General features: G+C 43.0%; 1 non-coding gene across 1 annotated transcript; it reads left to right on the plus strand.

The window, feature by feature from the left end:
- Positions 1 to 24,839: 24,839 nt before the first annotated feature.
- On the plus strand, positions 24,840 to 24,977 carry LOC114813606. The gene has a single exon (XR_003761323.1). It is a non-coding gene; the product is annotated as a small nucleolar RNA SNORA7 (small nucleolar RNA).
- The last annotated feature ends 969 nt before the right edge of the window (positions 24,978 to 25,946 follow it).

Genomic DNA, 25,946 nt, shown 5'->3' on the forward strand with positions numbered 1-25,946 from the left:
TGCCCAGCACTACACTGAAGGGTATGGGAAGTACACACACAACCCCTGCCTTGGGAAGGCGTGGGAGAAGGAAGACAAAAACAAATACACAAATTTGCAAGCCAGGGATAGGGGACACAGAGCACAACAGACAGAAGAACTGGGATATTAGGAAACAAATGGACATAATGCCAGAGGTGCTTGGGTATAGCTAAGGAGTAACCAGAATCGATTGGGTTAATCTGGGAATAGTTAATGAGGAAGATGGATTTTAAGGAGAGTTTTGATGCAGGGGAAGGGCACTGCAAGGTAGAGGAAGGAAAGGCATGAGAAAAGGCATTTAGTTAGGATAGTTAAGAGTGTGAGTCAGGGAGTAGACCGAAAGGTCCTTATGATTAGGGATCATGTCTACCAACTCTACTATTCTCTCCCAACTATTTTGTGCAGAGGGAGCTCTATAAATACCACTGATTTTCCCACAGGGTAGAGAGAGCAGGTAGAAATGCAGGATGCACTGAAGAAGGGATTTTCAGTGCTCAATGTGTGCCAAGCACTGAACAAAGCTGTGCCATAGATACATGAAAATTAGGTTGGACTCCGTTCCTGTCCCATAAGGGACCTCATAGTCTCAGGGAAGAGGAGAATGGGTATTTAACCCCCATTTTATAGAGAAGGAAACTGAAGCACAGAGAAGTTAAGTGCCTTGCCCAAGGTAAGCAGGCAAGTGGCAGAGCCTGGATTAGAACCCGGTGCTCCTCTGACTCCCAGGAGTGTACTCTTTCGACCAGGCCACACTGCTTCTCCCAGTCAGAAGAAAACATTCAAAAAGAGCTTTACAAAAGAGGATACCCAGTTTTGGAGAGGGTATCTAATCTAGATTTGAATTCTCACTGTCAGTAAAATAGTACTTCCTTTATCAATTTCTGATGTCAAAGAATTGTCCCTGTCAACTGAATATCCCCTTTGAAACAAAATGCAATGATCATCTTGTGGATTCAGATTTTCTTAAGTATATTTTTTTAAGAGAAATATTATTTCCTATTAGATTTTGGTCTCTTGTTTAGGCTAACATTCTGATGTCTCTGAACATATCCATCTGTAGAGTGGCACAGAATAGGATAATAGTCAATTTTTATATTACCCCTGAGGTGTACTCAGTTCCCATTTTACAGAGGAAGAAATTCAACTCGAAGGAATCAGCTCAAACCCCTTTCTCCATGATTATTCATGCACTTTTAATTTCAATAACTTCTCCTGCGGTCCTTCAGTTGGATTGGTGGTTACAGTCCAACCGGACAGATACTCTTAAAGAGGTAACCCTCTGTCCCTCCCTCCTCTCCCCCAACACCCTCTTTCCTCCCCACCCCCAACCAACCTATGAATGCATTTTATTAACAGACTATTACTTCACAGGGTAACCAAAAACTTTCCAAAGAAGGGTGATGGTCATAAGAGTCCCCAAATAATTTTGGCTGATTAGGTATCTTAATCCAGTTGTCAGTTAATTGTGTTTGCTCATGATTAAGAATATGATTTTCACCCTTTCCCCCTTTACAATCTCTCTGTGTTTGGCGAGAGCCTATCTTTCTCCCCACTTCATATCTCCCCCCCTGCTCTTTGAAGGTGTTTGCCCAAGGGATGAGACAACAGTTATCACTTGGAGCTGGGGAGGAGGAATCTCCCCAACCCACCTGCAGTTAGATTTAGAAAGATCTCCACTCCAGCAAACAGCCTATGAGATCTAAGAAGGAGTCAGCCCTCCCCACCCCTTCTATCTTCATCCAGTTTACTATTTCTACCAGGAAAGTAAGCCTGTTTAGCTGGGCTCCAGATAAAATGATTATGTGTTCCCTAGTAAGGGCCACCGTGCTGTGATACCCTGGCCTTTCACCTCAGTTGGCTCAAGTATAGTCCTAATAAGGTCACCAACAAAAATAAGAAGTTGGTGGCCAATCAATCGGTCATCTTTATTGAGAGCTTACTGTGTGCACAGTGTTTGGGAGAGTACAGTATAATAATAATGGTGGCATTTGTTAAGCACTTACTAGGTGCCAAGCACTGTTCTAAGCGCTGAGGGGATACAAGGTAATCAGGTTGTCCCACGTGAGGCTCACAGTCTTCATCCCCATTTTAAAGATGAGATCACTGAGGCACAAAGAAGTTAAGTGACTTGCCCAAAGTCACACAGCTGACAAGTGGCAGAGCCAGGATTAGAACCCATGACCCACGACTCCCAAGCTTTTTCCACTGAGCCATACTGCTTCTCACAGAATGTAACAGAGTTAGTAGACATGTTCCTTGTCCACAATGAGCTTACAATCTAGAGGATGGGGGGAAATGCTCATGGAGCTGATGAAGTCCATTGGTGGCTGTGTGCCTGAACCTCAAGGCCGTCAAATGATTGGGTCCAGTATATCACAGAAAAGTAGTGGGCAGGGAATGTGTCTATCATTATATTGTATTTTCCCAAGCACTAAATACAGTGCTCTGCACACAATAAGTGCTCAGTAAATATGGTTGACTGACTGAAGGGGTAAGCGCCACTTTAGGTCGTGATTGATTCGATCCATTTTTCAGCCTTATGCTGGCTGATGAGGGTGAAATAATAATAATAATGACTGTATTTGTTAAGCACTGACTATGTGCCAAGCATTGCTCTAAGCACTGAGGGAGATACAAGGTAATCAGGTCGTCCCATGCGGGGCTCACAATCTAAATCCCCATTTTATAGATGAGGTAGGTGAGGCACAGAGAAGTTAGTGAATTGCCCGAAGGCACATAGCTGACAAGTGACGGGCCGGAATTAGAATCCATGACCTCTGACTCCCAAGCCCGCGTTCTTTCCACTAAGCCACGATGAGGAGGTTAGGAGATTCAGAATCACTTGGTTTAGAGGTATTTGGTGTGGAGGGGTGATCGGGCAATGGGGGAGGAGAAGTAGTGATCCTTTTTCTTGCTTTTTCTACAGGTCATCTGTTAAGCACTTATGTTCCAAGCACTGTTCTAACCACCGGGGTAGATATAAGCTAAGCAGGTTGGACACAGTCCATGTCCCACGTGGGACTCACGGTCTTAATTCCCATTTTACAGATGAGGGAATGGAGGCACAGAGAAGTGAAGTGACTTCACCAAGGTCATACAGCAGACAAGAGGAAGAACCAGAATTAGAACCCAGGTCCTTCTGACTCCCAGGATTTTGCTCTATCCACTAGTTCACACTATATGAAAATCCTATGAATGCTGTTTTTAAAAAGTAATTCGATAGCCAAGTGCTTTGTTATTGGCTGTATCAGTTATTCAAATGGCAAGCTGGATCTATTCTCCCCATTTTACTGATGTGAAATTTATGGCCAAGATGCTCACAAAACTAGGCTGTTATCTTAGACTAAATCAGTCGATGTGCCTCTCCATTTAGAAGACAAATCGCTACAATTATAAGCCAAAAAGCTTGGTTTAGGAAAAATAAAACCTTATTAAGGGTCATTGGTCTTTTCTGGATCCATGTTTATTTGGAAGATAGTTCTCACCCAGTGTCAGAGCCAAGAGAATCCAACCCCCTCCTCCTCTTTCCTCCACCCCTAAAATTTCTCCAGACCACCTTACCCGTCTCCTTCAAAAACTCCTCCTTTCCCCAAACTCTCAATCAATCAATCCAAAGTATTTATTGATCTATCTGGTTCATTTCAGAGTGTGAAAGATGCGGAGGTGTGACCTGGGGGTGAAATAAAGAGGAGACAGTGTGCTCACTAAACATGTTCCCAGGCTAGTACTCCTAATGATAGTAATGACTGTAGTATTTGCAGAGCGCTTACTCTGTGTCAAGCACTATACTAAGTGCTGGGGTGAACACAAGGCAATCAGGTCAGACACAGCACCTGTCCCACACAGGGCTCACAGTCTAGAGGGGAAAGACAACAGGCATTTATCTCCATTTTACAGATGAGGAATGTGAGAAACAGAGAAGTTAGTGTTTTCAGTTCTGGTTGTCTCAAACTCTCTCATTACATTACGCTAGCAGCCCACAATGTACCCCACAACCCTTACTTGATTCCATTTCCGGGTTTGGAGTGATGGAATATGTCAAGTATTGATTCTGGCACAAGACTCTCTGATTTACCAACTATGACCAAGCCAGACCTTTGCTCAGGCACATGGACTTAGAGTTGTTAATTAGTGCAAAATGGCATTTTACTTGGAAGAGTGTCTGATTGTTCATTCCAAACTAGTTTGCTCAGAATTCAAAATCTTCGACTTTCTTGGGTGCTCAGTGTTTATGGCAGGTTGACATCTCCATCTTGAGTTGACTTGGTATGACATTATGTAAAACTCTGTTACTCAATATTTTTTTAGCCTTTTTTCTGCACTCTGCATAGTCCTTGGTTTGCCCTAAGCTCGGTAACTGGAGCTTAGAGAAGAGGCTTTTGGAACCCCAAACCCTTTTGGGATCTCAAACCCCCAAAGCTGAGACGGACTTGTACAGTTGAAGAAAACTAAAATTCTGCTGTTCGCAGTCTGTCCAAGCAGGGGCAAGCTTGTCTGCTGCAACATAGAAAACACAAGGAGAAAAAAGCGAGAATTTTTGGTTGCTTTTACATTCTATCCTACTTAAAGTATTGTTTGTTTTGTTAGGTGAAATTGTTGATGTTTCTCTTGAGGTCATTGTTTAACAGAGCCGTGGGAGGAGGAAGAGTTTATCCACTTTTGGTTTGTGGTGGAAATTCAGTTTGAAAATGACTATCACAATCCAAGGGCTGGAAAATAATTTTGAGGGGAGGGGATGGAGCGGATCTGAGTACTGTAGCAAGTAATGTTTAACCCGATTTTCTGGGTTAAGCAGGAGAGGGTGTGGCTCGGACTGCAGTACAAGAGCTCTGAGGCTCCTTCCCTTCTCCAATTCTGCCCTTGAAGCAGACGGGGAGTCTGGACCGTGCCTGTCTCCTAAAACAGGACAGCTGGGAGATGGGATCACTCTGAACCCTAACTGAGCTTCTCGTAAGTCCTGCCTCTGAAACTGGAGGCCCCTTTCTGGTTTCTGCCAGGGCTTGAGATAGCACCAAGCGGGCCGGAGGATTCTGCCAAGCCAAAGAGGGGACCCACCCCATGTGCCAGGCAGTGCTGGGAGTTTTGAACCTGGCACAATCAACCACAGCTCCAGTACTTAAGAGTGCCAACTCTATTATATTGTACTCTCCCAGATGCTTCGTACAGTGCTCTACACAAAGTATGTACTAAATAACATTGATTGAGTGCCCAAGGGTGCAGCTGGGAATGGTTGCTCCTGCCCTCAACCCAGATGATGTGATGTCAGGGTCAGTGGGCATTAGGGGCACCCCATGCCTGGAGCAGAGTGCAGCCAGAGGCGAGGCAGTCCTTCTCTCAACTGTGTTCAGCTAAGAGCTTAACTCCACAGATCACAGCAGCCTCAATGGTTCTCAATGCCTCTTTTCATCAACCCTGTCTTCCTCTGAGAAGTTAGTGACGAGCAACACAGATTCAAAATAGTCTTTCAGTATTTATCTTTCTGGGCATTTTTCTTTTCCTAAGTGCTCCCTTTTCTCATTCTTATCCCAACCAAGCACCTTTAGGCTCTCACCTCACCCGCTCTTTTATGGTATTCACTGAAGCGCTTATTCTTTTATGGTATTCACTAAAGCATTTACTATGTGCCAGGCACCGTACTAAGCGCTGGGGTAGACAGAACCTAATCGGGTTGGACACAGTCCATGTCCCCCATGGGACTCACCGTTTCGATCCCCATTTTACAGATGAGGGACCTGAGGCACAGAAGTGCAGTGACCCAGGGTCATGCAACAGACACACGGTGAGGTCAGGATTAGAACCCAGGTCCTTCCGACTCCCAGATAGATAGTTCTATCTACTAGGCCACGCTGTTTCCCAGATTTCCCCTTGCTAGCTGGCGGTAGGCTCCTTACCCAATACAGTAATTTTCCTCCCTGGCGCAGTCTCCTCACGGCTAGGCTAGTAAGGAGGGTGTGGATGGGAGGGTTTCTACATTGTGTGCTCGTGGCAGGTCTGAGTCTCTGGCTTCACAGGCGCTCCGGCCGCGGAGGGGTGGGTACCTCCGTGGACTGGCCGGTTCTGACACACACCTCCTTCCTTTGGGGGAAAAATCAGGCCCCAAATGGGCAATTCTATTGTGCTGCTGGCTCTGAGCTTCGGGGCCCTCCGGATCCTGCAGCTTGGGTCCCCCTAGGATTCACAATGAGGACAATTGAAAGCGTGCTCCCCTTCCTCTCTCCCCCCTCAGCTGTTTTTCCTGCAGCCTGTGGGAATCCAGTTGTCTCTGGTGGCTGTTTGGCGGTTTGTTCCGACGGCTCTGTCAGACCTCCCTCCAACATTCTCCCTACTCCCCATCTGGACGGTGTCCCCCAGACCAGAATCAACTTCACTGATGAACCCATTAACACGTTCAGGGTGTGAATTGCTAATAACATTAGGCAAGATCATTGCCCAAGAGAGCAAACTTCCCTAAATCTTCCCAACTGATGGGACACACTACCACAAGGTGGATTTAGCTTTTCCCTCGCCCCCCAAAAAATAAAAAGCAGTTGAGATTTTCTGGGGCCGTTGTTTCATTGGAGGAGGCTTTATGAGCTGTACGTGTTGTCGTAGGGCCCTTATGGTTTAATAATGTCGGTATTTGTCGGTATTTGTTAAGCACTTACTATGTGCAGAGCACTGTTCTAAGCTCTGGGGCAGATACAGGGTAATCAGGTTGTCCCACGTGAGGCTCACAGTTAATCCCCATTTTACAGATGAGGTAACTGAGGCACAGAAAAGCTAAGTGACTTGTCCACAGTCATACAGCTGACAAGTGGCAGAGCTGGGAGTCGAACTCATGACTTCTGACTCCAAAGCCCAGGCTCTTTCCACTGAGCCACACTGCTTCCCCGCATGTTTTATAGCGCATGGTCATGAATGGAGTTCAGTATTCCAGTTAGCTTGGGCTGAATAACCATCTGAAATTGCATTTCAATTAAACCTTGGTTTCAGGCACTTGGATCCCTGCAAATGTGGTGGTGTAAAATGTTTCCGTTACTCTTACCCCAATGCTACTGATCCATTATAATCCAAATAATTTATTACAAACCACCCACAGGATACTGGATGCCAGTAATCAACTAGAGATTTGGTCAAATTTAGGAAAATGATAGCAAATAATTTGACACATATTACAGCCTTTGTTAAGATTGGAAGCACAGCTCAAAGGTCAAAACAACCTTCTATGTTGCATGTTAACTACCCTGTTTACCTGCCCCACACAAGTGGTGTGGCTTAGTGGATAGAGCAGGGGCCTGGGACGCAGAAGGACCTGGATTCTAATCCTGGCTCTGCCAAGTCTGCTCTGTGACCTAGGGCAACTCACGTCACTTCTCTGGGCCTCAATTACTTAATCTGTAAAATGGGAATTAAGAGTGTGAGCCCCATGAGGGACATGAACTGTGTCCAAGCTGATTAACTTGTATCTACCCCAACACTTAAACAGTGTTTGGCATGTAATAAGCACTTAATAAGTACCATAATTATTATTACTCTGCTCAGTATTAGAAGACTGAGCCCCATTCTAAGAGGACAGAGTCTCTGCCACATAAACTGAGTGCCCGACGTGTTCAAATATTTTCAAGAAATCCACCATAAGCCTTTAAATAATGCTAGAAATGACTACACTCCTGAAATAACTCTTTAAAATCAAGTGCTCCTTTGATTTTGCCTGATTTTCTAATTGTGTTTTCAAGATGACCCCAGAACCGCCTCTGACAGAATTTGGAGCGATAGCAGAGTGGTTGTGGAGAACCGACTGCCGTTTTTCTTTTCTCTGCTCTCTGGTGGAGTGGGAGAGGGGAAAGGGCTGTAGAGTAGCCTCGCCTGAGAGCTCACCGATACTTGACCAGGGAGATGGCACAACCCTGAATAATGCAAGAGTCCTAGTGCACTCTTCCTCCTCCCCCTAAGATAAGATACAGATTAACTTGAGTTAATCAAGTTTATAAATGGCACGTAGGCTCTGGAGGAAAAGTGAGGGGGAAGGGGCTGTGGAGGGAAAAAGAAGGAAGGGAAGGAAATCCCCTTAACATCTACGCCTTTATCCTCATTTCAATTGGATTATAGTTTATTAGGGGGTCTTCTTTAAGCTTTTTCTTTTCTCTGCCCAGTGTGGTAGATTGTGAAATATTCAGGAAGTGTTGGTAAGGAAGGGTCTATGCTTCTTCATGACTTTGCCCCAAGATTTCTTTCAGTCCTGTGCATTTGTTCATCTGAGAGAAGGATTTCTAGGAAATGGAATCTGGTCATGAACGATTTAAAACCCTAATAAGTTTGCTGTCCTTTCCAGCCCATTAAATAGTCTATGAGAAATAGTTCTGTTTTAGACAGGATTAAAAATGATAAAGACCTAATTTTCTTTAAGCCCGAGGAAGGCACCAAGCTACATAAAAGTAGATTTTCTATCTCAAGGTTATCTTATAGACCCTCTGTATACCTGAAAAATGATGAGATGAAACATGCATCCAATTCTAATGGACTTGAGCCACATTACTGTTGTCATTACTATCATGTACTAGGCACTTAGAAACATTGAGAAAAGTAAGCTCTAACTGCTGGAGTGATTTCCTCAAAATCAATTACCACTGTTCCTGGCCCATATAAGACTCTTGAGTCTAAAATGAGGTGTACAGATGCAAAGAACAAAAGAATATCATAAAAACACAATGAAACAAGTTAAAAAGTAAGCATTGCACTTCAGTCAATTGTATTTACTGAGTGCTTACTCTGTGCAGAGCACATTATTATTATTATTAATCACATTTATTGAGCACTTACTGTGTGCAAAGCACTGTACTGAGCACTTGGGAGAGTATAACAGAGTTGGTAGGCATGTTCCCCGCCCACATTTGGAGACCTCCATCAATTAAGTTGCACCTACACTAGGAAAAAGCTGTAAGGTCACTTAGATGTTTGCAGAGGCATAGCTAAACCGCATATGGAATCACAAAAGAATATGAAACTATTCTTTCAGTCTACTGCACCAAGTCTTTACACATCTCTCTGTAAACTAGTCTGTGGAAATGTTTATCTAATCCTACTATCCAAACATAAGATGCTCTTCTGACACAGAATTAGAAAAACGTACAACTGCTTTGGAAACATTAGCTGACAGATTCATCTTTTTTAAAAATGCCACATATAAATTGTCTATGCTGGGCTAAGGGCTAAGGCAGGTACAAGGCTATCAGATCAGATATCTTTCTTGTCCTAAGGGAACCTCACCTCCATTTAACAGATGAGGGAACTGTGACCCAGAGAGTTTAAGTGACGTGCCGAAGGTCAGGCAACAAGTCAATGTCAGGACTGGGAATGGAACCCAGGCCCCCTGGCTCCCAGTCCCATGGTCTTTCCAGGTCTGGACTGAGAGCATGGGACACAATGAAGCAGGGTTTCAATTCCAGTTAAAAAACAAAATCCATTTTATTTTGTCAGTGTAAGTAAATGGGTTGGATATCTTATCGCAACTATATATAATTCTGTACAAGAATGTTTTCTAAAATGATTAATTAGCACCATCGTATTACGTATACAGCATTTCTAAAAGATACTCACTGACTATATGAATGTACTATGTTGGTACTTGGTTAAAATTTAGGAAAAATATATGCCAGTTTTTGATTGGTTAGGATTTGGGATCCAGACACCAGTCAAAAATGAGCTATAAGCAGCATGATCAAGATTCCTGGTAAGTGGAATGTTCTTTAATGTCAGCCCAGGGTATGCAAGCCTGGGGTAAGTGGCCTGCAGACCACAATAATTGCCTGCCTCTTGTCTCACTGTACATCATTTAGTAGTAATGTTATTTACTGAGCGCTCACTGAGTGCAAAGTAATGTTCTAAGCAGAAGCACAAGCCAGTAGAGTGCACTGCACACAGCGGGTGGGCGAATACCATAACTACGACACAAGCCAGAGGCAGGGTAAGCGTTGGAATCCAGATCTCCTTTTTTTTTTTCCTGGTACTTGTTAAGTGCTATGTGTCAGGCACTGTTCTAAGTGCTAGGGTGGGTGGATTCAAGCTAATCAGGCTGGGTATAGTCCCTGTCCTGCATGAGCTCACAATTTTACTATCTATTTTGCATATGAGGTTCCCGAGGCACAGAGAAGTTAAGTGACTTGTCCAAGGTCACACAGCATATTGGCAGAGGAGCCGGGACTAGAAGCCAGGTCCTTCTGACTCCCAGGCCCATGTTCTATCCACTAGGTCACACTGCTTCTCCTGAATCCTGTTCTTGAACTGGGAGTCAGCGTGGCTAGTGGAAAGAGCACAGGACTGGAAGTCAGGAGACTAGAATTCTAGTCCCAGTTCTGTTGTATGACCAGTCAGTCACTTACTCTCTCGGTGGCTCAGTTTCCTCATCTGTAAAATGGCTATAAGATACCTGCTCTCTTTACCTCTTAGGCTATGGAGTGGGAACTGTGTCCGACCTGGTTGTCCTGCACCATCTGGATTGTAAGCTCGTTGTGGGCAGGGAACGTGTCAGTTTATTGTTGTATTGTACTCTCCCAAGCGCTTAGTACAGTGCTCTGCTCACAGTAAGCACTCAATAAATACGATTGATTGAATGAATGAATGATTACTGCCTAAAAAACCACTCTAGGGCTCCAAAAGGGTTAGTTTCAACAGTGTGCCAAAATCTTTTCTATGTTTCCGCCCTCCAGGGTCAGTTGGGCAAGCATTGGAAACTGAAGACTCCTCTCCAGTGCTCCCTTTCCCTTAAATGTCCATCAGTTCACTTCTTCTAACCACCTGAAGAAAAGAAGGGGTCAAATCACACTCCTTATTTCCCTCCCTCAGCCCCAGTAACTTTGAAATGTAGAAGGAGCCAAACTTGTCGGTTCTTTGGCCCTGCCAAGAGGCAGGTTAATGTTGGTATTTGTTAAGCGCTTACTATGTGCAGAGTACTGTTCTAAGCCCTGGGGTAGATACAGGGTAATCAGGTTGTCCCATGTGAGGCTCACAGTTAATACCTATTTTACAGATGAGGTAACTGAGGCACAGAGAAGTTAAGTGACTTGTCCACAGTCACACAGCTGACAACTGGCAGAGCTGGGTCTAATCTCAGTTCTTCCAGAGTCCTACTGGGTAAACCTGGGCAAGTCACTTAACCACTCTTGGCCTCAGTTTATTAAAAATGGGGATAAGAGTGTGAATCCCATGTCTGACCTCATATCCTTGTATGGAACCCAGTGCTTATCACAAGCAAGCACTGAAAAAGTTGTCATAATTATAAATCCAAAGAATAAATTTGATCCCCAAATAAAGCACTGAATAAATGGTGAATACATATTTGGGACTAGATTATTTTTTGAGAACAACAAATCAAAGTAGTTTGGTTTTGCTTAATCTACCCAAATGGCTTCGTTGAGTTGGAGAGAGATCTCACCTCTTGGATTGGGAAACCTGAAACTGTTACATGCTCCATTGGCTGCATTGGTGATGTAAATCTCATTACAACTTCACAACGTGTCCAAGGTTACTTTTTAATTTGTTTCAGCCAGAATCGATAAATCTCCCATTTTCCTTACTGGACGTTTTGTACTGGTTATAATCACATCGGCAGAATGTCCTATTAGTGCAACAGAAAGATTTTCTTCCAGGAACCAATTTTAACCACTGTACTGTTGAAATTGAAAACAAAAGGAAACTGCTCTTGTATGTTAGAGAGCTGTGATGGGGACTGAGATCCATAAATATTCTTGTTGGCCATTTTCCCAGAGAGGAAAAAAAATAAACCATCTTAATAGAAAAGTGGCCAGCTTAAAGAGTGTTTATTCCCATTTTGGGAGACTGTTACCTAACATTAGGCAGATATTCACCAATCTATAAAAACAGATGAGTTTTCTTAATCTCAGCATAAAAACTGAAATGCCTTGAAAAGTACATATTAATACTCAGTGCTTGAAGTGGGAATTTATGGGTTTTTTTTTTACTTTAGAGCTGACCTCCTGTCCACGGTCTCATTCTCCAGAACAGGAAGGGTAATAAGCTCAGCAAGACCCCCTAGATCTCACTTCAGGGACAGATGTCAGTCCCACCCATCTCATGAGCACACTGCTGCCCCGGTCTCCCAGTTATTTTTAGTACCCCCTTTGCCCCGCAAGTGCAGTGCTGCAAGGGGGAGAGGGAGAACACCTAGATCCCATACTTGATCCATAGGTGGGCTTGAGGACTCTATTACCCAGTGAGAAATGGAGCCAAGGCGCTGAGGGTTTCCTTGCTGCCCGGGATTCTCGGTGGAGGATGAGGAGAAGAAAAGGGAAAGGATCCAAAGAAAAGGAACTAAAATGATTAAGGGTATAGATCAATCACGGGTATTTAATACATAGCTACTCCTTGCTGAGCATTGTATCAGGCACACTGGAAAGTGCAAGAGAGGGTAAAGTTATGATCCCTGCCTTCAAGGAGCTCTCAATCTAATGCCAGAAAGCACAAATTATTTACAATTGGTAGGAGGAAGAGGAAGGAAAGAGATGCAACTGGAATAGCAAGACTATAGACAGGTAGACACATGAAGGAATAAGTAGAGTACACAGTATCAATCAATATAATAATGCTGGCATTTGTTAAGTGCTTACTATGTGCAGAGCACTGTTCTAAGCGCTGGGTTAAATACGGGGTAATCAGGTTGTCCCCCGGGGGGCTCACAGTTAATCCCCATTTTACAGATGAGGCCCAGAGAAGTGAAGTGACTTGCCTACAGTCACACAGCTGACAAGTGGCAGATCCAGGAGTCGAACCCATGACCTCTGACTCCGAAGCCCAGGCTCTTTCCACTGAGCCACGCTGCTCATCTTTTGGGTGTGGACCACTGTTTTAAGCATTTGAAGCAATACATTTCAGAAACAAGAGAAAACTCCTGCCTTCAAAGAGCTTAATATCTAATGCCAAGGATGACTGTGTGCACATTAGTACTAAGGTGGATGTTGGGATAACATGATCTGCGATGACGGAGTTCAATCAGGGAATGTTTCCTGGAGGAGACGGACTTTCAGGAAGGCTTTGAAGCTTGGAAGAATTGTGGACATATCACTACTATTACTACCAGGATAATTCTAAAATAATAATAATAATCGAACCACAACACCACTACTAGTAATAATAATGATGGTCATTAGCAAGCTCTTGCTGTTTGCTAAGCCCTAGAATATGCTCAAGGTATAAAAGATCAGACACGGTCCTTGTTCACAAAAGGCATAGAATTAAAGAGGTCTAGAAAATCTGAAGTAGGAGAAAGCTCCAGACAGGGGGTAAGGTAGTTCAGTAAAGAATCAGAAGTGAGAGAAGTGAGAGCAAGGTACAGTCTAGAGGGAAAAGTTTCAAGTTTGGGGGTTCCTTTACCTGGAGAAGAGCAGGCTAACTGTCTTCAAGAATAAGAAGGGTTTTCATGAGGAAAACTCTGTAGAAGTCCAAACAAGAGGAAATGGAGACAAGTGGATTTATATTTTGGCAAGAACAGAAAGTATGCTTCGTTCTGAGAAAGAACTTCCGACCTTCAGACCACATTATCAAGGGAAGTTGTGGAACTCCCAACCCATAAGATCCCAAAGCAAAGAACAGACATCCATCTCTCTGGTTTGACTATTCTAGCTGGAGGCAGAGGGATGGGTAAAAATTGAGGTGACCTCCAGCTATTTGATTCCATACACAGATCCTCATATAATTTTATCAGCCTCGCTCCTTATTCCTCTCCAAATGCAAAAGAACAATACACCGTTTCCATTCTAGCTTAAACTCACTTCATCCATCGCTGACCTAAAGGTCCCTGGAGGTACCAGGGTTACTGGAATCCACTATTTGACAGCTGCCTTCTCTTCCCCATCCGGTGTTTTCAATCAATAGTCGAACCCATATTTCATTGGCTGTATAACTGAGGAGCTGATAAATTCCTTTTTCCTCTCCATAAACAGTGCATCATCTGACTGTAGCATTCTGATTTTAGAAATTAATCCACACTTTCTTCCTCTGCTCTGTTCACCAGCAGATGTTGATGCCTTGGCCAATGTAGAGTTAGTTTTCCCCTTTGACTTTACTGTTTTTGTGAATGGCTTCTCCTGCGTAACAGATGTCAGTCGTTCTCTGAGGGGACCAGGTTAACCTGTGCGAGCCTATGTGGTGGAGATGTGCAAGGACCAGAAGGAGGCACTCTAATTTCTCAGATCCTTGAACGAGAGACAGCAGTTATACCTGAGGCATTTTTCCCATTCTCTCACTGCCTGACACAATGAATGAATAAAGAGAGAAACCAAACCAATTCAATTTGACAGTTTTTCTCCAATATGATTTTGAAAAAAATCCACATTAAGCAAACATCCAAAAATTCCAAGCTTTAGTGGAAAAAGTCCAGGTCCAAGAGTCAGGAGACCTGGCTTCTAATCCCAGCTCTGTCCATTGTCTGCTTTGACCATGGGCAACTCACTTAACTTTTTGGTGACTCAGGTTCCTCATCTGTAAACTGGGAAATAAATAGCTCTTCTCCCCCCTACTTAGACTAATCCCACAATTCCATGCAGGACAGGGATTTTGACCAAACTGATTATCTTGTATCATCCCCAGCACTTAGTACAGTGCTTGGGACATAAAAAGTGCTTAACAAATACCATGATCATTATTATTTCTCTCACTTCCTTTCAGAGAGGCTGCAATCTCCATTTCTTCCAGCATCACTTCATTCATGTTATTACAGTGTTTGAAAGTGAATGCTCTAGATAGGTAGAGTTTTCTTGACCAAATAGAGAGGCAAGAGAGCAAAACTTTGTTCTGTTCCAAGCTTGGCAACTAACTACTCAGCTTCTCCAGCCCCATCAGTTAAATGGCCAAAAAGGTTAATACTTATGCTAACCGCTACTTGACGAATAGTGTGAGAATACACGGTTTTGGCAGGGCAGAGGTGGAAAGGAATGTGTGTGTGTGTGTGTGTGTGTGAGTGTGAAAAGAGAGAAAGGGAGAGAGTGACTCATAAAAATGGACTTACTGCATATGTAGATTCCCAGCATCATCATTATTATACCAAGAGTATAATAAAAATGGAAGAAAAATGGAACAATCAGAACCAATCTTTTCTTGGCGTCCAACAAGAATTATGTTTAGTATACTTGTTAGCCAATAGGTGGCACTGGAAATTTAGCCAGGATTCTGCTGATTTTCACATCGACTACATACATTCAATTGTAAAGCCTCATATCCATCAGTGGAAGACAGTCAGTGGATAATTAGCCAGCCTAGGCCATCCCCAACTCCATTATTGCCTCGATATGTGACATTCAGAATCTCTCCCAGAAACAGTGCAATAGGAGTTTATTGCTCCAATCCCAAGTGTACCCTGATCTACCCGGGAGATGCCTGGGAAACTGGACACTTGATTTCTCTTTACTTCAGTTTTCACGATGATAAAAACAGCTGTGTGGGGGGAGATGAGGGGGTTGGACTTGAGGGAAATTCACTTACCCAGACTATAATTTTGAGTCAGAATGGCCAATGGCAGCTGCTCTCTTCATTAAAAGCAGACGTCACGATAATGGGAATAAACAGAACATAGGCAATACCCATGATCCTCCATTCCCACTGTAGATCCCAGTATAATATGTCAGCAGGACCCAGGTAGCTGTATTAATAAGGAAAAGTGTCCCAGGGATAGTTTAGAGAAAATCCTGTTTTCCTAGGGTTATCCAGAGTGATGATTTAAAAAAAAATCAAAATCAGGAGATGCTTTAATGATGGGACACAGTTTGATCAAGCTTAACCAGATCCAGTGATAAAAAATGCAGTTGCCAGTGGACTCTGACATTTTCTGTGGATTGTTGCTATTTTTAAAAGAAATAAGTTTGTTTTATCTTTACAATTTGAACAATTTCTTAATTTACCATTAGTCGGACTCATACTCTGTTGTTTTGGAACAACAATTGAGTTAAAGGAAAAAAATCAAGGTCTGTTTGACAGTGGAGCGTCACCAAGAAATATGTTTCTCGCTTGGGGGCCACTGGAATGCCACTAGGTGCTGTGTAAGAAGGGAAAGCTCAACCCTGGGGAGAATGTAGAGAGACAAAGTACTGGATTCCTTTATCTTCACACCTGGAGCCTCCACCTGGCCCAAGTCCAGAAGAGCACAACTATACTAGAGCAGAGCTGGCTGGTGTCACCAGATCCTTGAACCGACTCCAGGGGAGACCTCAACCCCAAGTTTGGTCACCAAACCACCACAATTTCCCTAGAGTACGGGGGACCTGGGATGGCCAGGACCTGGGTCTCCTGGGGCAGTTCTGGACCAGAGTGAATCCTCTGTGCTTTCCTCAGTCAGAGCTGGGGTGGTACCAGTCTAGCTTTCAAGGATGAGAGTGGAGGTGGTAGGGAGGAAGAAACAAGGCAGAGAAAGACTAGGGATGAGCTTCATCACCCTTGTTACAATCTCTTTTTCATGTCCACAATAAAAAAAATACATTCCCCAGCACACTGGGGAAGTTCATATATCTCCAAACCTACTCCATTCTCGAGAGAAGTAATAAATCCGAAGTTTCCTAGAACAGAAAATACTCATTTGTCCTTGTGGCTGACTCCTGGAAAATTTACATTATCAGGTTGTACAATCTGTGCAAGAACTTTTACTTTTGAAGCAAAAAAAGCTCACCTATAGATAACAGGATACCAATCTCAATTTCATTTAAATAAGTAGGCATGATCTCTGCCTTCAAGAAGCTTACAGTCTAACCAGGGTTGGGGGACAGACACTAAAATAAATTACAGGTGGGGGAAAGCGACAGAGTTAAAAATTTTTACATAAAATTTGTATATAAGTGCTGGGAGCAGGATAAATAATTAAGTGCTAAGGGGGTGAAGCCTTTCGTACATAGTTACCTAGTGTATGTGTGTGTGTGTGGGGGGGTGAAATAGGGTAGGAAGATGAGAGGTTAGTCAGGGAAGGCTTGCTGGAGGAGGTGTGATTTTAGTAGGACTTTGAAGATGGAGAGAGTGGTGGCTTTCCAGATGTGAAGAAGGAGGGAGTTCAGGAAGAAAAGAGGCCTCGAACAAGAGGTCAGTGACTAGAGACACAAGAGCAGAGTAGTTTAACATTAGAAGAGGCTGGGTTGTAGCAGGATAGAAGCAAGGTTTAGGAGTGAGGATGACCTTATTAAGTGCTTTAAAGTCAATGCTGAAGTGTTTCTGATTGATGTGTCAATTGGTGGGCAACTACCGGAAGTTTTTGAGGAGTGGGGGGATGTGCAGGATGGAGTGATAGGAGGGAGGGTCTGGGAAGGTTGTGGTGAAGTCCAAGAACTTAAAGAGTTGCAGCTATTAGACCCTGAAGAGCAGGCCCCTGTCGACATTTATTGACAAATATGGATGCTTGTGGAAGGTTAAACCTCTGGCATCATCAGAGTAGAAAAAGGAATAGTGGAATTTGATCAGCTGCTAGAACACCTTGCTAAACAGGAGAAAATCACATAACTTGCACACACTTTTCCTGATCCTGAGCTGTACAGGACAGCTTTCTTCCTCATCACCTCTCCCTAAACTAGGGCAATCTTCCAAATATTTTGTCTCTTTCTAGCTACCTCTCCAGAACCCCCAGGCTCACAGAGGTAAACAGTTGAGACAATAGCAAACAAGAGCTGAGGGAGCATCAGAACATCAAAGCTTCTCTGGCCAGTTACACTAGAATAGAAGCTGTGAACCTGGGTTAAAGTGTCACTGAGAGGCTACCTGAGCACAGCTCCATCCATCAGTTCAATTCCTTGAGTCAATAATGTCCTGGAACTGATGGGACAGGTTCAAAGCTGCCAGAAACCACCTTTGGCTTCTTAAAGGTGATTTGAATGTGCCTAAAGTGGTAGGACTGAGGCCATAAGGATGCCTTTGGGGGCTATTGTTACAAATTAGAACATTTCCAAATAAATAAAATGTCATTCAGTCGATCGTGTTTATTGAGAACTTCCTGTGTGCAGAACACTGTATTAATCACTTGGGAGAATACAATATAATAAGACACATTCCTTCCCCACACTGAGCTTACAGTCAACAAATTTACAAATAAGAAAGTTGCTCATTTATGTAAAATGGAGCAAAATCTGCACACATAAGGTTTACAGCAAGTACGTTTCAGAAGCCGAGAATTTGGCCAAGAAAGCAGTGGTATATTTTACCTGATAAGAGTTATGGATAAGGAAATACGGTCCTGGCAGTTACCCAGAATACCCTCCTCAGCCTTTTCTTATTTCTGGAAGGACAATAAAAGCTGGAAGTTGTGGTGTATCCAAGCTGATAAATTTTGGGGGTGGGGAGGAGGAGGAGGAGGAGGAGGATGGAGAGAGAGGAACATTTTTTTTTACAGGAGGAAAAAACACAGAATAAATTGCCAGAAATAAGTGCTTTGGCTTTTCCATAGCCCAGCAAATTCTTTACCCTTGGCGAGAATTTGACCCCCCAGCTGATGAACAGGCAGCACAAAGAATTGCTTCCTTTTCTATGCCTGTTATCTGTCTGAACTCTAGTAGACCGGCATAACACACCTGTGTAGCGTGCCCCCTGGCCAGGTGGGTGAAACTTCCTTCCCTCTCAGGACTAGAACACATACAAAAGTTCTTGCCACTATTTGGGAGGTTGCTTTCAAGTTACAAGTCACAGATTGTCCATCGGAAGGAAGGATGCTAAAAAAGCAGCTGTCTGTAGAGAACCGCTGTCACAAGCCCAGATGTGAATCAGTTAACCCATATCTTAGAGTTCCAAGAGTTTGGACCTTGTGTCTTGAGGTCAGGGCAAATATATTTATTTCTAAACTTGTCTTTGCCAGCGCGGGCTTCAAAGCAATCTAAGGAGATACAGATTCCTCATCACTATTCTGTTACAGTAATTATGATGGTCAGGCTCTTCCACAAGAGAGTATTCCATCAGTCATCTGTTAGAATAGCCATTTATAAAAAATAGGCTAAATACTCCTGCCAAGAACTGTGCAACTTCTCCAAATTCTCTTGGTCCTGATTATCTGTTTCCATTTAGAAAGTCATTTCAGGCTAAAATGGCCAGTGGCTTATTGCAATTTGATCCAGGACTGCTGACCTGCCTGTGCAAAAGAACATCTAGTGAAAACCCTTTAATATCCACATAATAATAATAAGCTCATTGTGGATAGAGAATGTGCTTATCAACCTTGTTGTATTCTACTCTCCCAAGTGTAGGTGCAGTGCCTTACATATAATAAGCGCTCAATAAGTAACAGTGATGATGATAATAATAGTGGTATTTATTAAGCACTTACTACATGGGCCAAGCACTATACCTGGTGCTGGGGTAGATACAGTATATATAGACTGGACACAGTCCCTGTTCCATATGGAACTCACAATCTAAGTATAAGGGAGAACAGGTATTCAATCCCTATTTTACAGATGAGGAAACTGAGACACAGAGAAGTAAAGCAAATTGCCCAAGGTCCATTTTTTAAAAGGATACCTATTTTCCCTTAACCCCCCTTCTATTTCCCATTCACATACAGCATTCTATTTGCCTGATTTGGAGTGTGTGTGTGTTTTGGTGAACATAATTTACCAGGGTTCTTAATATTGTGTTTTCATTCATTCATTCAATAGTATTTATTGAGCGCTTACTATGTACAAAGCACTGTACTAAGCGCTTGGATTGTACAATTCGGCAACAGAGAGAGACAACCCCTGCCCACTGACGGGCTTACAGTCTAATCGACGGGCTTACAGTCTAATCATTTTGCACAGCTTCCAGATTTAATAGAAACAACTATTTTACCTACTCCTTTATGCTTTTATTATAGTTCCCTTTCCTAAAATATAATATTCTGGGGGTGGGGTTGGCCCACTCTAGCCATCAAGACTAACCATCAAGAATATTGAACTGATTGCTGAAGGATGAATACCAAGATAGTTATAAAAATGAAAAAAAAACTATATATCTTTGAACTTTTAAAATTTTTGAACCATGAGGATAATGATGATGGATGATGATGATGAAGCAGTACAGCCTAGTGGAAAGAGCTTGGAGTCAGAAGGTCCTGTGTTCTAATCCCAGCTCCACCACTCATCTGCTGTGTGACTGTGGGCAAGTCACTTCCCTTTTCTGTGCCTCTGTTTCCTCAGTCTATAAAATGGAGATTATGACTATAAACTCTGTGGGACAGGGACTGATTATCTTATATCTACCCCAGTGCTTAGTACAGTGCCTGGCTCATATTAAGCATTTAACGAACACCACAGTTATGATGATAATGATGATGATGATGTTTCAGAGAAGCAGCGTGGCTTAGTGGAAAGAGCACGGGTTTGGGAGTCAGAGATCATGGGTTCTAATCCTGGCTCTGCCACTTGTCAGCTGTGTGACTTTGGGCAAGTCACTTCACTTCTCTGTGCCTCAGTTACCTCATTTGTAAAATGGAGGCTAAGACTGTGAGCCCCACGTGAGAAAACCTGATTTCCTTGTATCTAACTCAGCACTTAGAACAGTGCTTGTCAAATGTAAGCACTTAAATACCATCATTATTATTATGTTTCTTGTCGATCCTACCCCTGCCAGTTGTCTTCGTCTTCTCATCTCTGAACAATTCAGGCCACCAAAATCCCAACAGAGAGGCTTGTTCATCCTGAATAATTCAGGTTGGGTATCTGTATTGATGAGCAGGAAAAATGTTCAACTTTCCACCTGACTTTGCCTATTCAGACAAACCTAGAGACCAAATGGAGCCCTACAATTACTCCTGAGTCCTTTGGACAAAAGGAAGGTTTTGGGGAATAAAACCAAATAAGGTCAGCGTTATAGTACATATTTTTTTCTTTGTATAATGATCTTGATAGTCATCCTTTCACCATTTTCCCTCTGAATTTATCAGTTAATGGAGCCTGGAGCTGGAGTTTATATGGATGATATAGATGTATTCTTGTTTGTGTTAGCACCTGGCAACAGGGACATGGGCTTGTTCCAGTTGTCCAGCTCTGGGCAAGAGATAAGCTAGTCCAGGCAAACATGTCTTTATCCAGCTCTGGAATGTAGCAAAAGGAATCCTGAAAGACTTCCGACATCAGAAAAATCTGTTGATTTTGGAGCATCTGTATCAATAACAGCAAAACACATTGCAGAGGTGCTAATGGTTTGCCTGCCTTACTCAGACCAGAAAGAATGGCTTGTTTTCCCTTAGAGTGTGACTACCACCGAGAGGAAATGGAGATAGAAGTGTACAAATTCAGTCACATTTTGATCCACTCGCCATTAAATAAGGAGAAAAATTAAGTTTATGGTAACAATTCTAGGATGTTCTCAATTTTCTTCCCAAAAAAACAACTTCTGTTTTTATCTCTTGAAGAGATAAAAACTACCTGTGCTGCTGTTGTACAAAAACACCCTTCAGACCTACCCTGTTATCATGTTTTGTACAATAATGATGTTATTTGGAAGAATTGGAGGAAAGACATTTTAATTCTTTTTTAGCCGACAGGTAGACTAGAGTTTCGAAACATCTGAAGCACGTGTAAATAGATAACCTATTTGGATCACTTACAGTGAAGATGGTAGAGAGTTAGCCACTGAATTTATGTGTTAGAAAAAGATACAGGAAGTTTGAAAACCAAAAAGATTCTGATATTGTCTATGAGCTTTATATCAGTGGAAAGAGCACGGGCTTTGGAGTCAGAGGTCATGGGTTCGAATCCCCGCTCGGCCACTTGTCAGCTGTGTGACTTTGGGCAAGTCACTTAACTTCTCGGTGCCTCAGTTACCTCATCTGTAAAATGGGGATTAAGATTGTGAGCCCCACGTGGGACAACCTGATTCCCCTGTGTCTACCCCAGCGCTTAGAACAGTGCTCGGCACATAGTAAGCGCTTAACAAATACCAACATTATTATTATATTAGTTCCTTCTTTTCACCTCAGAAAAGAGGTCGGAGATTCAAACTTGATTTAGAAAGCTCTTTGAGGGCAGAGACTGATTGCATCTCCTACTCTCTTGAAGTCTAAGTGCACAGTAAAGGGGGAAATGGTGACTTTCTGTATTTCCCTCCCCATGGGCATCACACAGATTTACAATCAGCAACATTATCTTGGTACTGAAGAACAACACAGAGGTCTATTACAGTGTGAAGACAATGTGAGAAAATTATTTGAATCCCATTAATTTGTGGATTTATATGAACACACATGTTCCTAAATATAGTAAAATTCTCTCAAATCATTCCAGTTACTCAGGTTCTATAAATTCTTCTAAAAAATGATTGGTGATTTTATATTGGATTTTAAAAGATCTGATGCTTCAGAAGCATTTACAATATACAACTCTATATTTCCTCCCAAATTATATATTTTTTATCTGGAAAATATACGTGTCTATATTTTTTATTTGGATTCATATGTTTCACCCCCCCCCCACACTAGACTGTAAGTTACTTGAGAACAGGAACTGTCTACCAACTTGTATTCTCTGAAGTGATTAGAATAGTGCTTTATCTACAGTAAGTGCTCAATAAATATCAGTGATTGATCTGACTGTTCCTAAATATAGGCTTTGTTAAACAATTAATGAAACCTGATGTACACTTGGCCATCACTAATATTCATTCATTCATTCATATTTATTGAGCGCTTACTGTGTGCAGAGCACTGTACTAAGCGCTTGGAATGTACAAATCAGTAACAGATAGAGACAGTCCCTGCCCTTTGACGGGCTTACAGTCTAATTGGGGGAGACAGACAAAAACAATGGCAATAAATAATATTGAGGTGATATGATAATTGTGGTTATTTGTGGTATTTGTTAAGTGCTTACTATGTGCCAGGTAATGTACTAAGCAGGTGGGTGAATACAAGCAAATGGAGCTGGACACACTCTCTACCCCATGTGGGGCTCACAGTTTCAATCCTCATTTTACAGATGAGGTAACTGAGGCACAGAGAAGTGAAGTGACTTGCCCAAGGCCACACAGCAGACAGGTCCCGCAGCTGGGATTAAAACCCATGACCTTCTGACTCTCAGGCCCAGGCTCTATCCACTACGCCAGCACTCCTCTGATATGAGACTTGATCAGCAGAGCCAGAATAACTCTCTCCAAGTTTAAATAGTCCGATCTTTAGAGAAGATTTTTATTGACTAGCAGGCTCAGCATGTTAGAATAATAAGGAAGCATGGCGCTTCCTTTCTTCAGTTAGAAGATCTATATAACTCCTATCTGTGGAGAAATATCAGCTGGTAAGTAAATCAGGCTGTTCTATGTATAGCTTTGTTGACTTACATGGGCCTCTGAAGAGCACACACCCAGGGTTTTGTTTAAAGTGAATAATGTTAACAGACAAACTGTCTAATACACCTGAAATACTATCTTGGAGGAATGGGGGGGGACAGTCAAATGGGTCGGTATTTTTCTTTTCTTTTTTAGGTCAAGGTCTTTGTTAGGTTGGGGAAGGGAATCATTTTTGCAATCTCAGCCTGCTTTGGAGAGAGTCAACTTCTGTTTTTCAGGTTCACTTAATGTGGAAGGGAAAACCTACTTGACTAGGAGAACTTTTAGTTCTTTAGGAAGCAGAGTGGCCCACTGCAAAGAGCACTGGCCCAGGAATCAGAGGAACTGGGTTCCAGTCCCAACTCCACTACTCCTCTGCTTCGTGACCTTGGTTCTAATCCAGGCTCTGCCACTTGTCTGATGTGTGACCTTGGGGAAGTCACTTCACTTCTCTGGGCCTCAATTATCTCACTTGTAAAATGGGGATTAAGGCTGTGAGCTCCATGTGGGACATGGACTGGGTCCAACCAGGTTATCTTATAGCCCCAGTGGTTAGAACAGTGCTTGGCACATAATAAATGCCTAACAGATGACTTTTTTAAAAAGCAAGAATTACTTCCTCTTCTGCCCCACTGACCCAGTCACGCCTCTGCACCTCATACTTCTATACCTCTTCTAACCTCCTCATCGTGGCTTAGTGGAAAGAGTGCAGGCTTGGGAGTCAGAGGTCATGGATTTTAATCCCAGCTCCCCCACTTATCAGCTGTGTGACTTTGGTCAAGTCACTCAACTTCTCTGTGCCTTACTTACCTCATCTGTAAAATGGAGATTAAGACTGTGAACCCCACTTGGGACAACCCGATTACCTTGCATTTCCCCCCTTGGAGCAGTGCTTGGCACAAAGTCAGTGCTTAACAAATGCCGTGATTATTATTTCACCCACACCAACCAGCGTAAGGCTGAAAAACAGACAGAATCAGTCACAACCTAAAGTGGCACTTACCCCTTCAATCATCTTTACTGAGCACTTACTCTGTGCAGAGCACTGTACTAAGTGCTTGGGACAGTACAATGTAACGATAAACAGACACTTTCCCTGCCAAAACATTTCTGTGATATACTGGGCCCAATCATTTGTTGGCCATGAGGTTCAGGCACAAAGTCATCATGGTCTTCATCAGCTCCATGAGCAATTCCCCCCATCCTCTAGACTGTAAGCTCATTGTGGGTAGGGAACATGTCTACTAACTCTGTCATATTGTACTCTCCCAAGCACTCTGCACACAGTAAGCACTCAATAAATATGACAGATCGATGGGTCACCAACTTCTTATTTTCGTTGGAGACCTTATTAGGACATACCTGAGCCAACTGAGGTGAAAGGCCAGGGTATCACAGCACGGTGGCTCTTACTAAGGAACACATAATGGTTTTATGTGGAGCCCAGCTCAACAGGCTTACTTTCCTGGTAGAAATAGTAACCTGGATGAAGATAGAAGAGGGCGGGCTGACTCCTTCTTAGATCTCCTAGACTGTTTGCTGAAGTGGAGAGCTTTCTAAATCTAACTACAGATGGGTTGGGGTCGCACCTGGAGAGTTTCCAGTACTCTATCGGTCTCGGCTACGGGAGGGAGAGTCAAGCAGAGGCCTACCCATTCCATTCCTAGCTTGGCCAGTGGCTAGCGAGTGGAAGGCCATCTGCTACAAGTCACAACTCACCAATGCTGGGCAGCAGCGGCATGGGAGAGAGTCGAGTGTGGAGACTCGTGTTTACTGTGCGGAAGGCGACAATGGTAAACCACTTTCGTATTTTTACCAAGAAAGCTCTATAGATACACTACCAGAATGATTGCAGATGGATAGCGGAGCATTCTGGGAAAGATGTAACCATGGTGTCGCTATGGGTCGGAAACGACTCGACGGCATAAGACAAGACGCACTATAAAAACATCCCCTTCCCTAACATAGATGCCCTGGGATTTGTGATGTCAAGACTGCTGAAGGAAACCTTGTTCACTAGATACATTAAGGTCAGCCAGGCTTCAGGAACAACATTAAGAAATGGTCTCAAATGAGGGTTATACAGGGTCAATATTTCCTCTCGCTCTTTATTTCTTTTCCTTCAGGCCTTCTTATTGGATTCAAGTGAGACTTTCTTATTCCTGTCCCTCCCACAGCTCTCCTATTTTCACTTTCTAACTCCCTGCTTCCCTTTCTAGGGAGTTTGTCCTTCCCCATTTTTACACCTCTGACTTGGGTTCTCGACATTTCTTTCTCTACAGAATTGGTCTCTGGAAGGAAACCAAGCTATAGACCTTCTATGAGCAAAACTCTCTGGCTCTTAATGAAAGGGAAACTGAGTCATCTTCCTCTGCATCATTAGTACTATTATAATAATTTCTTCTGTGATTAGTGCTTTGGGAAACAAAGTAACATTCCATGCTTCGCCCCAAAGGCAGAGGGAAATAACCTAGGCTCTTCTGAGGCTATTCAGTCTCCTTAAAGCTGGCTCTTGGGAAATAGTATGGATACACCATTTCAGCAGGCAGTGGACCAGAACTACATGGTCATCTTAAAGTGGTATCCACTGGGTCACTTTTGGTCCCAGGACTAGGATCTTGAAAACTGTAAGTAAGACTTATAATGCCTTTTCACTAGAGTCTGTCCATGAGTGTATT

Source organism: Ornithorhynchus anatinus, chromosome 7 (assembly GCF_004115215.2).
Source record: "Ornithorhynchus anatinus isolate Pmale09 chromosome 7, mOrnAna1.pri.v4, whole genome shotgun sequence".
NCBI classification, from domain to species: Eukaryota; Metazoa; Chordata; class Mammalia; order Monotremata; family Ornithorhynchidae; genus Ornithorhynchus; species Ornithorhynchus anatinus.